Source organism: Pithys albifrons, chromosome 11 (assembly GCF_047495875.1).
Source record: "Pithys albifrons albifrons isolate INPA30051 chromosome 11, PitAlb_v1, whole genome shotgun sequence".
Classification (NCBI taxonomy): domain Eukaryota; kingdom Metazoa; phylum Chordata; class Aves; order Passeriformes; family Thamnophilidae; genus Pithys; species Pithys albifrons.
Window position 1 is genome coordinate 4,325,884 of NC_092468.1, and position 14,910 is coordinate 4,340,793.

Consider the following 14,910-nt stretch of genomic DNA (forward strand, 5'->3'; position numbering starts at 1 on the left):
GGCCCACCTGGGTGAACCCATAACAGAGGGAGACATGGCAATGATGTGCAGATGGCACGTGATGAGTTGGTTCATTCATGCACCTTCATGTGTGGTGGCCTCTGGGCTGAGGGCTCTGAGCACCAGGACAGTGGAAGTTGCAGCTATGGTTTGCTTTGAAGTGCCCTGGAATTAAAATGTGCCAAAAGCATCCATGCTGCCATGCACAGTGTTTCCACTTAGCATGAGGCTCAGCATTCAGAAGTAGTTAAGAATCTGTCCTTTCTTTTATCACAAATAGTTTCTACTTAGCAATGCAACATTAGGCAATGAGCTTTGGAGAGGGCTTTGTGTTCAGAGCAGCAACTTGGTGCGTTTTTGTGAGTTGTGAAGGGATATGCTTTGGAAGAGTGAGACAGAGGTGAAAGCAGCATTAACCCAGCTGCTTCAAGGACGTGTGGTGCAGCAGGGGCTGGTAAGCTGGAACTGAGAATTTCTGTCTCTGCTTTCAGAGTATTGAACTGTACCATTACTGTCCTAATATGTAGCCTGTAGTAAAAAGAACACTGTAAAGCAGGAATTTCAAAATGTTATTCTGTCTGCTGCTGTTAAACAGAAGGAACTTTACTAGAGGAAAAAATATTTTCTCTGTGTAGTCAAAGAATGCTGATAAGGTTTGTTGCTAAGGGATGGACTTAATGCCCATCCTTGAATTTGATAGTGTACCCATGCAAAAAATTACAGAGTTAATGTTCCTTTATTTCTTAAGGCAGGGGCCACTCGGAGACAGAAATGTCTTTTAGAGGGAGGAGGCATCGTGTCTTTCAGCACAAGTGATTGATTAAATGAGGGCATCTCTTGTTACCTTACTTTTTTTTCTGTATTGGAGAGCATAATTAATTATTGTCCTAAACTGCATTTTGATAGATATCCAGGAATGGCAGTCAGAAAGGCAGTTGATACAGGAGTGCATGTAAGTGGAACTTTACGTGCTGACACAATTAGTGTTGCTGCTGTGAAGAGCAGCAAACCAGAAATGAGCTTCTTGTTCTGTAAAGGAGCCTGGCAGGTTGTCATGGGCTGCCTTTGGGGTTAGGTACGTTGTGATGGAGGTAGAGGACACTTGTACTGTGAGAGTGAGGACTCAGTCTTAAGACAGGAATATTTTTCCACAGGGGAGAAGGCTGGAGTGAAAGAAGCCTTTCCTTTAGAGAGTTTTGCTCCAGTCAAATGCTGCTCATTGAATTAAGGATCCATTTAAAATCATTATCAAAATATTCAGCTCTTAGCTTTGTGACTTAATGCCTTCCAAGCTTGTTCTGAAAACAGGGTTTTCTCTGTAGGTTTTCTGTGGCATGTCCCCATGGAGGCACTTAGAAAAATAATATTTTGTATCTTTTAAATAATCTTGTTTCTCTGAGATTGTTTCTATTTGATACATGAGGGAGGAGGGTACAAATTGACATTTACTGACATAAACGCTGGTCTTGTGTAATTTTTTATGGTACCAAAAGTTTAAAATGCAGCATTCCTTGACTTCAAGTTTCTTTTGAGTGCTTTTCCTTTTCAAAATTAGATATATTTTAAATCAGATAAGAGCTTACAATCAAGTTACAATTACAAATTAAAACATTTTGTGCAGACTTAGATATATTAGCAAAAAAATTACTCCACTTGTTACTTGTACAGACAAGAATCTTACCTTCTGGTGTGTAACTGCCATCAGTTGAGTGTAAAGATTTCTGCTGCTGACATCACCAAGTCTTAACTACCTTTCTTCACTGGCTGTGTTCTCACCAGCAGAAAACTCAGCATTTGCAACAGGAGTTTAGTTCCCACCCTAGAGTAAGACGTGATGCCAGTGCTGAAAACAGTGCAGAGTCTGCCTGGGAGCTGTAAATCCCCCTTGCTTTTACATTAAATGACTTGTGGGATACAGATGGATATTTTTGTATAACTTTAATGTCTAATTAGAGGTCAGTATAAATAAGCTGATCAAAATGAAGTGCCTCTGAATTCAGGAACAGAGCTATGAAACCCTTTATAGCTCCTGTGGAATGGGCCTTTGCTTGACTCAGCTCAGCTGGGCAGGTGTGTTGCAGCCCTGATTTTGGTGGGTCTGAAAGACCACCTTACAAGTTTCATTTCCACCTTAAAAGGACATGTTTCCAGCCTCAACCAGTTGGAGTCAGACCATTCTACCTGGGGCGGGGTCACTTGAGGTGTTTTTGAATAAACTTGGGATTTGCTTGAACATCACATTGGTGTGTGCAGTCTCACTAGAGCCTGGTCGGCAACACAGGTGCTCTGACATGACTCTGTGTTCAACATATGGGGGCTGTTCCCAGGCCTTGGGTCGGATGTGGAAGGTCTGCAGAGTGGGGAAGGCAGATGTCAGGAGATAAAAGGAGTTCTGCTGTTGAATCTCCCACACTGGCTGCTGGCTCTTGGTCTATGCTCAGCCAAATTCAGGCCTTGGCAAAAATTGCAGTGCAACTGTTCATATGAGCAGAAGCAAGTGCTGCTTCAAATGTCAGCAATCATGCACTGCCAGACACTGCCTACAGCATCTGGGTAGTAGAAAATGACCTTGACTCTTTTGTCATGAAGACCTGACAAAATTAGCTCACCCTCCTCCAGGGCCTGTGTCCTCTGGGAGAAAGTGCTGGAGGGAAAAGTTTGTGTTCTGTAGTAAGAGTGGGTCAGTCTGTGTGTACTGAAGCAACAAGGCCAGGTTAGGTCACAGTTCTGCTTTGCATTCATGTCAAAGAGAGGGAGCAAATTTAGTATTTCTACTATTCCTGTGGGAATTGCTCCAATGATTAATTTTTGAATGGCTCCAGTTCTGCAGTGGGAGCTGAAGAATTGGGGAAGGAACTGAGTTTTAAAAATAAACTGTGAAGGAGCCCAGCCTTTGGGTCTTTCATTTTCAGGCTGTAGCACTTTAGGCAATACTTCCTTTAGCTGTCACTAGCCTTTTCTTCTCAGACTTTGACAATGCTCTTAAGAATAATCTCAGTAAATACTGGTAGAGAGCAATTCTAGAGCTGTTTAAGATGTGTAACAATAGAGCATTATGATGAAGCCAATTGCTTTCTTTTCGTGGGGTCCCACCTTGCTGATGGTCTCCGTGGTAAATAACTCACATTCTTTGTGTGCCTCCAGTGACAGGGCCAAAGCAGTGATGAAATGGAAGTTGATACCTTGGTTATCTGATAGTTTCCTTCTGATGGACTCACTTTGAAAGCTACACTAGATCAAGGTAACTGTCGTGGGCTGTTGATAATCACTGGCTGGTACAGATTTAGCCAAGACTAAGTACTTGGAAAGCCAGATGAAAGGTATTAATTTCTTACTGATACTAAATTGGACAGCAGAATGTTGTTACAACATGATTAACCTACTTGGGAAGAAGTTAAGAGAGTGTTGAGTAGAGCTCTTGGAGCTGGAAAAGCACATGGCAGTATGTTTTATTTCAGGCTACAGCAGGAAGGACACAAACTGGGTGAGGCTTTAGGTAGATTCAGAGTTTAGTGGGACTGTGCCTGTCCTTGGGAAGGAGCAAAGAATGAGCTTTCTCTGTTCAGCTTTGCCTAAAGGTTGACTCTACACGTGTGTGTGCTGCATGTGGTGGGACATGGGGAAAGCCCCTGTTGCTGGGATGCTCAATTTTGGAACAGCTCTTACTGAATGAAAATGATTAACGAAAATGAGGATTATTTTCCTGAGAAAACTTTCACCCTGTACTTTCTTGAGCTTTCAGAGTAGCAGGGAATCAGTCACCCACTTGCACTTCAAAGATGGCTCTGGCACAAGCCAGATGTAGATAAAAATAATGGCTTTTACAGCTAAAGCTGTAGGACTGTTTCAAAGCAGAGGTACAGGAAGGGAAACAATAATTGCAAAGACAGCATCTTCCTGACTCCTAATTTTGATAATTCTAATTCTTCTGTTACTCAAAGGAAATTGAAGCTGGAAATGGATGTGGTATCTACAGACTACCCCATTCAAAGAAAAAAAGGGCCAAGTGAGTGTCACTGGGAATATAAACAATGTGGCAATGCTGTAGCATCCTGTCAAGGGGAGGTGGCCACGACAGACTGGATCGATGCAAGGGACAATTAGTTACCAGCCTCTGAGGAACAGGTAATTAAAAAGGACATGTGGGAGGCAGAGTCATTGAAATGGCTTTGATGGTCTTTCACCCATAGCTTAAGACTTTTATAAAGGTGTTTTCTAGTTCTTTATTGTCTAGTCAGCTGAAACAAGACCAACACCTACAGCATGCCTGAGTTTTAAACTAGCAAACGCTGCTTTCAGATGTCTATACTGAACCCCTAAATTAAAGCTGCTCCCCTCATGGTTTTTGTAGGTCTATTATCTGCAACCTGACCCATGGTCAGGTTTGGCTGTGCCTGCTTGTAGGGCTGTTTAGCCTGGGGGATGGGGACTGAGCAAGCCAGAAAGGGGAAGGATTGATTTCTAACAAAAAAATGTGGTGACAATTCAACTAGCCAGCCAGGTTAAATATTAAATTTAATGAGCAGTAGTGCAAATGGTAAGTTTGAGATCTGAAGACATTAACAAGTCGTAAAATAAAATTTTCCTCAGGAACTGCAGCTTTATGGCTTTATGGCTTTTTGCATATCCCCATATCCAGATGGGGAATCCTGGGATTATTCTCTTATTCTATGAGTTCAGTGCTGGAATCAACAGGGCTGTTGACAAAGCCAAGGTATTACTGAGTGCCAGAACATGCTGGTTGGCAGTGCCAATTGGCACATTTTAGCTGTCCCTGTTCCTCAGATGTGCTGCTCACAGCTGGAGTTCTGCTCCTGTGCAGAGATCTTGTAGTCTGGGGATGAAGGCAGGGAACTGAGGTAGAGGAGGGCTTGGTTTGATGTCTGTCACTGCTACACCTTTCTGTACATCCCTTCCAAAATGAACTGCACCAGCTTCCTATTTTAAAATTGGAGCTGGTAAGGAAGAGTTTTAGAAGTTCATGGATATCATGGTAAAGCTTCCATGCAGACCAGTAGCACATACAATTAAATGCTGATTTTTCAAGGTGGGGTGTTTATTCTACCAGTGTGGCCAGCAGTTAGGATTTTTCTGGATGCATTTCAGCCATTGCAGTCATTTCAGAATAAGGAGTGATTGAGCACTGAGCTGAAAGCTGTGAGGACACAGATGAAGCAGAGAAAGAAAAGGCTATTTATCTTGGTTATCCTCAGGAGCAGAAATCCAATGTGGTGGCTCTAAAGCCAAGAGATGGTAAAAAATGCTGGAGCCAGCTGGCAGCTCAGGAAGACTCAGGTGGGAAGATTGCATTTGGTTGTGGATGATGCCTTAATGTTGGCATCTTAGCCTTGTGATCTAAATTCAGAATACTGAGAAGCCCTTGCCAAACTACCTTAGACAGTTGTCAAGTTTTGTGAAAAGCAAAAAGTTAAGGCTACATTCACACTTTTTTTTCAACTAGTAGCTGTGTGTAAAGGTCTTATGTATTTGGAGCTCATTTTCTTTTAGATGTTTCTTATATCCCAAAATCTCTCTTTAGCATTGACACTAAACAACTTTTTGACAAGAGTGATAGTTCTAGAGAATATTTTTTCTGTGAAAATATGTGAACATGGAGATGTTTCCAGGAGTTATGGGCTAAAATTTAATACCGTGATGTCAGGTATTAGACAGGAAGCAAACAAAATAAATACAACTGTAAACAGTGACTGTTTGGTGCAGCATTTTCATGATAGGACTGCAAGGAGCCTCAGTACTTCAGGATTCTGTAGCTCTTTCCTGCTGTGTGACCTTCAGGCAGCACTTCTGTGAACAGAGCCCAGTAGTTTGTGTACAGTTCCCTGAGTCTGAGCAAGTTTGGGGCTTACTGTTACCTGTATTAACATGCTAACTGAGGTTACAATTATTGAGACAACTGCAATACTCTTTGTTGCATCAGGATGTTTTATAGCTTCCAGTTGTGTTCTGCAGCAATATAATTTTTCCTGAGTATTACATAGAAGGGATGTGAACACTCCTGGTGATAAAGTAACGTAACAATGCAATAAGGCAAACCCTAAGGTAGCTCTATTTTGTTTGTAGAACCAATGTAGGAACCACTTTGGAAAATGAGGCATTCTTTGGAGCTCATTTTTCTCCATCTGCTTTATTCCCTTCATATTTTCCAAGCGCTCACTGTTTGCTATCCAGAAATAAAGTTGTATAGACTTTTTGTGTGTACTCCTAACTCAGACTTTTGAAAGGATGCTATAATGAAGAGATCAGCAAAACTGAGGGAAAGTGTCTTGTGGCAAGACCTACAGGTGCAGGGAATATTATTGGTAGTGTAATGAAAATCCATAACAATACAGATTTCCAGGAATGGGAAAGAAAAGGTACAATCAGTGTGCCACTTGTGTAAGTGGCCAAGGCACTGGAATCTCATCTACTAGACAAGTAAATCAGGATTTAAAATATTGCTCTTGAGCATTCCAAATGTGTTGTTGTCAGTTTATACACAGAAATACACCAGTAGTGCTGGAAAGCTTTGTGCACAAAATATCTTGGGGTTTCTTGGACTGCATATAGATACATGTGTGTACATGGCATGGATGATTCAACGTGGTCAGGCTCCCCTCCTTTAGGAAAAGATCACACTAGTAGGGGGAAAGGATAGTGCTTGTTTAGCTCCCTTGAAGATGTTCTGAATTGTGGGATACTTCGGGAATCCCCATCTTTTCCCAGTGCTTTTGGTGGCCTTCACTGCATTTCCATATGAAGGAGAGCACTTTATGCATGGCCTCCTCCCTCCCAGCCCAAAGATGAGTGTCTGCAAACCCTGTGGGAACATCCACAAGCTTCCACCCTTCCCTCTGGCTCACACTGAGGACACTCGAGGACTCCTGTGAGCCTCCTGGGTGAAAACCTTCCTGGGTAAAAGCTGGGGAGGACTGTCTGACTTCATCTCAGTCCTCACTGTTAATTATTGATCCAAGACTAGTGCCAAGTCACATCACCAGATTTGTTTTCCCAACTATCCTGACAGGACACCTTTTCCACATATTGTGTTCTGTGTTTCTTGAAGGATTTCTTCAGTGTTCAGGGAATTCTCTAGGACTGAATTTCTAAATGCTCTTTTGCAGGAGTCCTGCAGTGGAAGAAGTGACCCAGTGGGATAAATCCCTTTGCAATGTCCATTAACGTCTTTTTGTGAAGTTTCTTCATTTCCAGCTCAGTGTTTGGAGCAGTAGGGAATTAAGCAGCAGCACTTAAAATGTGGTACTGGCAGATGTCAGGGACTAAATCTGTAAACATGATTTGATGGAGGGTAGTGAGTGGCATTTCTGAGCCTCTCTGCTTTTGGTGCAGGTTTGTAAGGAGGAGCTGGGGCAAACCAGAGAGTAATACCTGGAGGATTATGAGGAGTTAACCTGGACATGGATAGTTGTGACTCCTGGGGAATCTGACTGCATCTCTTCATTTGGACTAGATTATAGCAGTACAGAACAGTCACTGTAATTAATTGGTCAAGTTTTTCCTGCTGTTTCACAAAGATTTGGGGTACCAGTGAATCTCCTCATCTCTTGGGAAATTTATAGTGAAAAAATTGAGAGAGAAAGTTGGTTGTTTCAGCAGGAATGGATTTGCAGCTGCTGAGGGGAATTTGATTATGTGCTACTTTTAAAGAAATGTGATACGTCAGTCACTCCTGGACAGAATGTTTTTCTGTGACTGGGATTTTCAGACAACGTAGGATAGCTGGGGGATAGAACTACATTTTTTCTTTACACACTAATGGTTTCTTAAGTTCAAAACATGTTAGAAGCATGCAGGCATTGGGAAATGTTACTGTAAATGTGTGAAGAGTTTTCTAAGAATTCAGTAAAATATTAAAAATCTCAACATGGACTTCTAGCTGAAAAGATGATGTCTGTGCTGATTTGAGATGGTGTTGTTCATCTGTTGAAATACGGGCTTAATAATCAGCTTGTAATGCAAGACCTGGGATGTTAGTTGCACAACAGAAATCCACTATAGTTGGCTCATGTCTCACAGGGTGAATGTTCATCTCCAGTTTTGCAGACACAAAATTCTTGTTCTTTTACTGATAAGTGGAGCCTTACAAAATGAGAGTTGAGTCCTCTCACAGAAATGAAGCAAATCAGTAATGTGGTTTCTTTGGCTGTAAATCAGATATTTATTGAAAATGTTGGTGACTGGTATCTGCAGAAGAGCATTGTATTGTTAGAAATACTGGTGACAAAAGGCAAGAGGTGTTTTGGCAGAGAAGCTGTACCATGTCCCTGCTGAAGTTTTCAGCCTTTCTCCAGAACTGGCCTCAGAGGTAGCAGCTGATGTGATACTGAGGTGGTTCCTGGGCTGTGCAGAGCTTTGCCACTTAACAGGGTGCTGCCTGGGAAGCTTTGCCATGGTCCTGATACCCACAACAGTGGCACCAGGAAATCAGGGCACTGGGTTTGTCTCCACTGAGACCAGCCCCTCCCAACAGATGGGGCTCAGTGAGGCAGAGCTGCTTTCCAAGAAGGTCACGCAAAGTGCTCTACCCTGGAAAGCACATAAGAGCCAGAACTGCCTGAGCTGGAGCCAAGGAGGCAGAGTTCATGCAACAAAAATGCAGTTCCCCAGACTGAAACAGCAGCAAGTCCTGCAGGATTCTTCTCTGCCATTTGGTCGCTGAGAACCCAGAGCAGAGCCCGAATTCCTACCATGCTGTCGTGCTAGTGAGCAGGAGGCCCAGGGGGGAACTGCATTACAGGCACCAGGAGGAGCTTAACTGGATTGTTTGTTCCATCTTGGCACCTTGAGGAACCCCTGGGTGCATAAGGTTAGTACAGGCATGACTCAAGTTGAAATCACTTCTGGAAGGACTCTCGTTTTCCTGTTATAGTAGTAGAAGCATCACAAACAAATCCTGGGGAAAATGGAGGAAATCCACCATTAATTTTATCACTGAGGGGAGTTGAGTTTCACTACAGCTTGTCACTATTTCCAGCACAATACTACATTTATTCTTGGCTTTCACCACCCAGAGGGAAGCAGCTATATAGGTCAAATCTGTCCAAAATGCTGTATGTGGTTCAACCAACACACACAACATCAACACAACCAACATCAGCTTTTGCAGAACATTTGGCCAAATAAATGAAAAAAATCACATTTTTTCTCTCCAATTCTAATTTGCTTTAAGAAATGAACCAGATTAATGTTAAAAATTCCCCATACTCATGTCATTATTCCCTTCTGTGTCTGAACAGCTGAGGTTTTTTCTTCATGTACCCAGAAATGACAACTAAATCAACTGAGATTTTAATACTACTCGGAGAATGTTATGCATAACTTTATCCTATGACATAGAGACTTTGTTTTGGAGGCATCTTTATTACTGGAAGCAAGAGTTTACCAACACTTCAGTGAACTGCTTCTATTCTGTGTTGTCCTTAAACATCGGGCATTCCATGGGATTGCTCTGCAGAGGGAACACTATTTTTTGTGCCAGATGAATTTAGGTTTAAATAGTCTACACTCTGAAGGATTGCACCAAGTTTCCCTCCCCTGTAATAATTTTTTTTTTTATTTAGATGCCTCCTTAGATCTCCTTAAAACTGTTAGTTTCAAGTTTGGTGCAATTCACATTTGCATGAGACCTGCTGAGTAAACACTTGAATGATTTTCTTTCTAGCAATTGGACACTATTCAGGGAGTATCCTCTGAATCTTCTTTATTGATGGGTGAATTAATGATTTTAACTTTCTTTACCTGCATAAATCCAGGTAACAACATCTTGAGTAGATCAAGTATTCTAATTGTTCCCTGGCAGGCAGATTTAAGGACCTGCTGTGCTCCTTTCCCAATCCTTCGTCTTTTACACTGGTGCTGGAAACCTGTGAGCTTTCTCTGCATCAATCCATGTCTTCACTGTGAGCCTCTGCTCAGGGCTGGAAAGTAATGAGATGGTGCTGTAAAGAGATACAGCAGAGATTATGATGCCTGTGAAGATCTGGTTGGCTGAGAAACCCCCATCCTTGTGTGTCAGCTCACACACATTGGCTCTGTGTTTGTGTGGTGAAGCTGCTTGATTGCTCTGAGCTGTGATTTAGCCAGTTTGCACCATGGGAATTGTTCCCAGGGGACTAGTAGTGCTCAGGAACAATTATGGTTCACTCCACAGGCCTTGTGAGGCTGTTTTGAGTTTCAAGCCATTTCGTGGCCACATGGAGAGGATGAGAGGGAAGGCAGATGCTTTAGTAGTGAGAGAAGGAAGGAAAATACACATTAGTTGAATACTAACAGAATTTTAAGTGGTTCCTTTAGCTGTAACAGCCTCACCACCCCTCACTTCCTGCACATGTTCAGTCTTCAGTGTTGCAGGAATACACATCTTGCACCCATTAACAGTTCAGTGATGACTCTGTGCAACTCCCTTTGGAGACAGGGAAAAGAGTGTGGGAGCAGTTTGGAGTCCCAGCATCTGTTATCCCTTCTGCCAAATTGCTGCAGCATGGCAGCCAGATGGGAGTTATGCCATTTCTCCTCCAGAGTGAACCACTCTTTGGGGAAGGTTTTTCATTAAGGACAAAGTCCTGGAAACTTAGGAACAGCTCTCCCATTGTACTTGCTGGGTTTTTTGGGGGTTTGGTTTTTTTGGAATGCCAATATATTTTGATTAGAAACGTTGTATAATAGAGAGTTAATTTTATAGGGTTTATGTTTAAAATAAAATTATTTTAATCTTCTAAGAAATGAAGGACCTGAAGAAATTAAGACTATACAGTATATGGTGAACAGTAGAACTCAAACATTTTTTTTTGATGAAGGTACTGATGTTTACATTTAGTTTTAGCCACATGCTTTCAGCTTTCTTCATCCTTTTAATGTGTTAGCACAGGTAAAAACATGTAATTAGTGTGAACATGGTTGCCTTAGTTTTAAGTGTGGTTAAACATTTGGGACACACTGTTCAAAACTGCATTACAGTGTAAGGTGTGTACAACTTGTGTACAGCAGAGACACCTTTGGGCATCTGAACAGGAATGTTCACTCAGCTTGTCCCTGTAATTATGGGAAGTGCACGTGCAATTGCAAGGAAAAGCATGCAGGTAATGGACACCTTCCCTTAAGAGTCTGACTTTAAATTTCATAATCTGTCTAGAGACTAGATTTCTAAAGTCATGCAAATTTAATCCAGGCAGTGATCAACTGCTATTGGAGGTTTCTTTAAGCATTGAGTAAAGGCATCAGCCTGCAAGATATTTGCAGAATAATTTCATGTACAGCTTCACATACTTGAAAAACTTTACCAGCAGTGCACTCTGAGTGATTTCACCCACATCTATATCTGGGCAAAGCATTTGCTGAGGTATTCTCTGCCATCTGGGAACATTCATCTGCAGTTTATATGCCAGATGTGTGTTGGCAGCGTACCCACTACCAAAATCAAGGATCCAGGACCGTAAGCTCAGTGTTGCAACAGAGAAAATCTTTGCAAACTACATGATTGGTTTGCAAGAGTAATGCATTAAGTTTATATACAAAGAGCAAAAACCTTCCTTGCTGCTCCCCTTTCAAAGTCTGTCTCAGGGAAGGCATTTCCACAGGTGCACAAGCCTCAGCAAATGATAGCTCAGTTAGTTAAAACTTGGTTGTAATAATGCCAAGGTCATGGGTTCAATTCCCTGTGTGGGTCATTGGCTTGAGTTGGATTCAATGATCCTTATGGGTCCCTTCCAACTCAGAATAGTCTGTGAAATGTTGATCCTGGCAGCTCTGCCCTGGTGACATCTCAGTTATTTTCCCAGGACTTGTGTTCCAGTTGTTTTGCAGCACACTTTGGGTTATTTAACCCTGGCTGCCTTGCCCAGGTTTCAAAGTCACTGTTTGATGTTGGAGTTCCCACTGAACCAACTCCCTTTTTCGGTCAGTTCAGGGGCTGAGGGGCCAGCGCTGTATAACCCTCATTTGGCACAGACTGGGAGAAAGTGAAAGCTCTGGAACAGAGATTGAGGTAATGCAGCAAGATAGAGATATTTATATCTCTAGGAGAGGGTGTGGTGAGAAATTCTCTAAATGTTCCAGTTGTGTGGGAGGTATGCATACAAATCCACTCAACAGTCGAGTTCCTGGGAGGCATGTTCTTCCCACACAGTGCATCGGAAGAAGTGAGGAGGTGTAGTTTAGGCCAGCAGAAGCTCTGCTAATAAAAGCCTTCCCCCCAGGCCTGCGAGGAGAGCCAGCTCATGCTGAGCCTTGTGCTCTGGTGACTAAACTAAGCAGCCTGGTGTCAACTATGGGCTAAATTTAGCTTTGATATCTTTATATTACCCATATCTGTGACTGCAGCAGACATTCCCTGGGGCAGCACTTAGGCTGGTGCGGCCCCCTCAGGAGTAGGTGAGTCTTTGCTAATGAGTCCTGGAGCTCCTCACATTGCTCCTTCAGGATTGCTGACCATGGGGAGATGTCAAAGGTCTGACAGAAGTGAGGCCCATGGTGAAAGGCACATGCACTGCCCCAAGGATCAAAGTAATGTTTTGTACAGCCCAGGGACGAGCCCCAGCTCAAGCATGACCAGAGTCTGTCTAATCCCCAGTTTCGGTAAGCAGGGCTCCATTGGAGCCTTTGTTTGCTCAAACAGCAATACTTGCAGATCCCAGGTGTAAGGCTTGCTAAATGTAGCTGCAGCATCCTGCCTGAGCTGCCAGAAATGTGCTTCTGAGGTGCAAACTGCTCTCTCTGTCTCTGTAGACTGGAAATTACGGATGCTACCCATGAACTCTGGAGGAATTAGGGGTACAGTAAGTCATGCCCTTGCTGAGGGAGGTGAGGCTCTGCTACAGATCTCTCTCCTTGTAGCTGTGTTCTTGTGTCCACAGCTTAAATCCAGGCTTGTTTTCAGGAGTTCTGTAGTCAGTTTGTATGCTGAAAGAGAAATTCATTCCCACATTGTGATTTTTCTGGAGGAAAGAGTCTATAGTTCAAATTCCTGTAGCACAACCTCTCCTGGGCATGCCATGGAAATCACAGCAATACACAGGAGAAGGCACCTCTGGGAGACCAGTTTCTCTAGCCCAGTGTTGCAAAATGGTGGTGCCTGCTGCTTGGACTGGGCTAATTCATGTCTGTGTCACCCAACCAGACACTTTTTATGACTTATGGACACTAATTTCAATGCCTTTATCTAAAATGGATTTAAAAAAATCCACTTACTCCTTACATTTAAAACAGCTTTTTGAAGTCAGAGTAGTTTAGTCATGGCTTATAACCACTTAGTCCTTCTCTGCATTCCACCCTTAACCTCTGCTGCTTGTGTTTCTAATATGCTTAAAACTGCTTTTCATTTTATTGGAACTTACTAAGCTACTCACATAGGCATTTTTAAATGATGGCCTGATTTCTTCAAGTCAGCTTACCTGGTCTTTTAAATACCAGCTCTGGAACTCCTTGTGTGTAAGACATTATTGTTATTTTAATTGTTACACTTGTAATTGCTGAACTTTGCACATGTGCCAGTTAATTATTTTCATGATGAATTCTCTGCCTTGAGCTGAACAGATGATGTGGGAATATTGGCAGTGCCTGGTGAATATTGGCAGTGCCTGGTGAATATTGGCGGTGCCTGGTGAATATTGGCGGTGCCTGGTGAATATTGGCGGTGCCTGGTGAATATTGGCGGTGCCTGGTGAATATTGGCGGTGCCTGGTGAATATTGGCGGTGCCTGGTGAATATTGGCGGTGCCTGGTGAATATTGGCGGTGCCTGGTGAATATTGGCGGTGCCTGGTGAATATTGGCGGTGCCTGGTGAATATTGGCGGTGCCTGGTGAATATTGGCAGTGCCTGGTGAATATTGGCAGTGCCTGGTGAATATTGGCAGTGCCTGGTGCAAGCACCTTCCTGTGTGTGGGGTGTCCAGAGGCAGAGGATACTCTCCATCACTGCTTGAGGTACAACATGTAGCTGTGTAGATGCAAAAATCAGAAATAACCTGTAATTCAGAATGCCAGGGTCCAAGTCACTTTGCATGCACAGTTCCAGGGAGCTCGGGTGATGTTTTGCATGGAAATTGTGTTCTGGGCATACTTTATAAGAGCAGACTTTAATGGCTTTTGGCCCTCACTTTAGGTTATCTGTAATGTTTAATTCCACGGAATGTGTGTTTAGCAGATTGTTCAGCTCTCCCCTGGAACCCTCAGGCTGGGTGCTGTGAGCTCCTGATAGCCCTGGGGGCACAGCCAGAGGGTGCCAGTGGGGCACAGCTCACTGGGGGCTGTTTGAGTGGCCCTTTTCTTCACAGTTTTCTGACAGGGGCTTTGCTGGGCTGGTAATAACTGTGGAAAGTTGCTGTATAATCTATTCATAGAACTGAGATTGTCATGCCTTGATAAAGGTAAACACCCAGACAGGCTGGTGGAGGCTTTTCCAATGTAATTTGTTTCTTAGGTGGAAACATTTTGATATTAGGGGATTTTATTGGCAAGCTTTTCTATTTGGGGTGTGTTGGTAGGGCCAAGCAATATCTGTTCCCTCTACGTGCAGTTTTCCAGTGGAAGTTAGTACAGAATTGGAAATAGGAGCATGGCTGCTTTTTCAGTGTGTATGAGAAGTAGGTGTCATAAATAGCTGTGTTTAGTTGGCTTTGTCCTGTCTGGTTTAGAATCTATTGCTATTACCTGTCATTTGTTTCTTAATTTTCTGAAAAAAATCCAAAACAACAAACCCTTTAAAAAATTCTGTTTTGGAGGCAAAATATCACAGAAAAAAGTAATTTTATTGTCAGGTGATAGTGCATAACTAAACCAAAACAGAGTTGCAAGAAGAAAGGCCAAATTAAAAATTAGCTACTGGGGATAAAAAAAGAATGATTTCATCTGATATTAAGACGTGGAAGGGCAATTTCATGAAATCAGGCAATTAA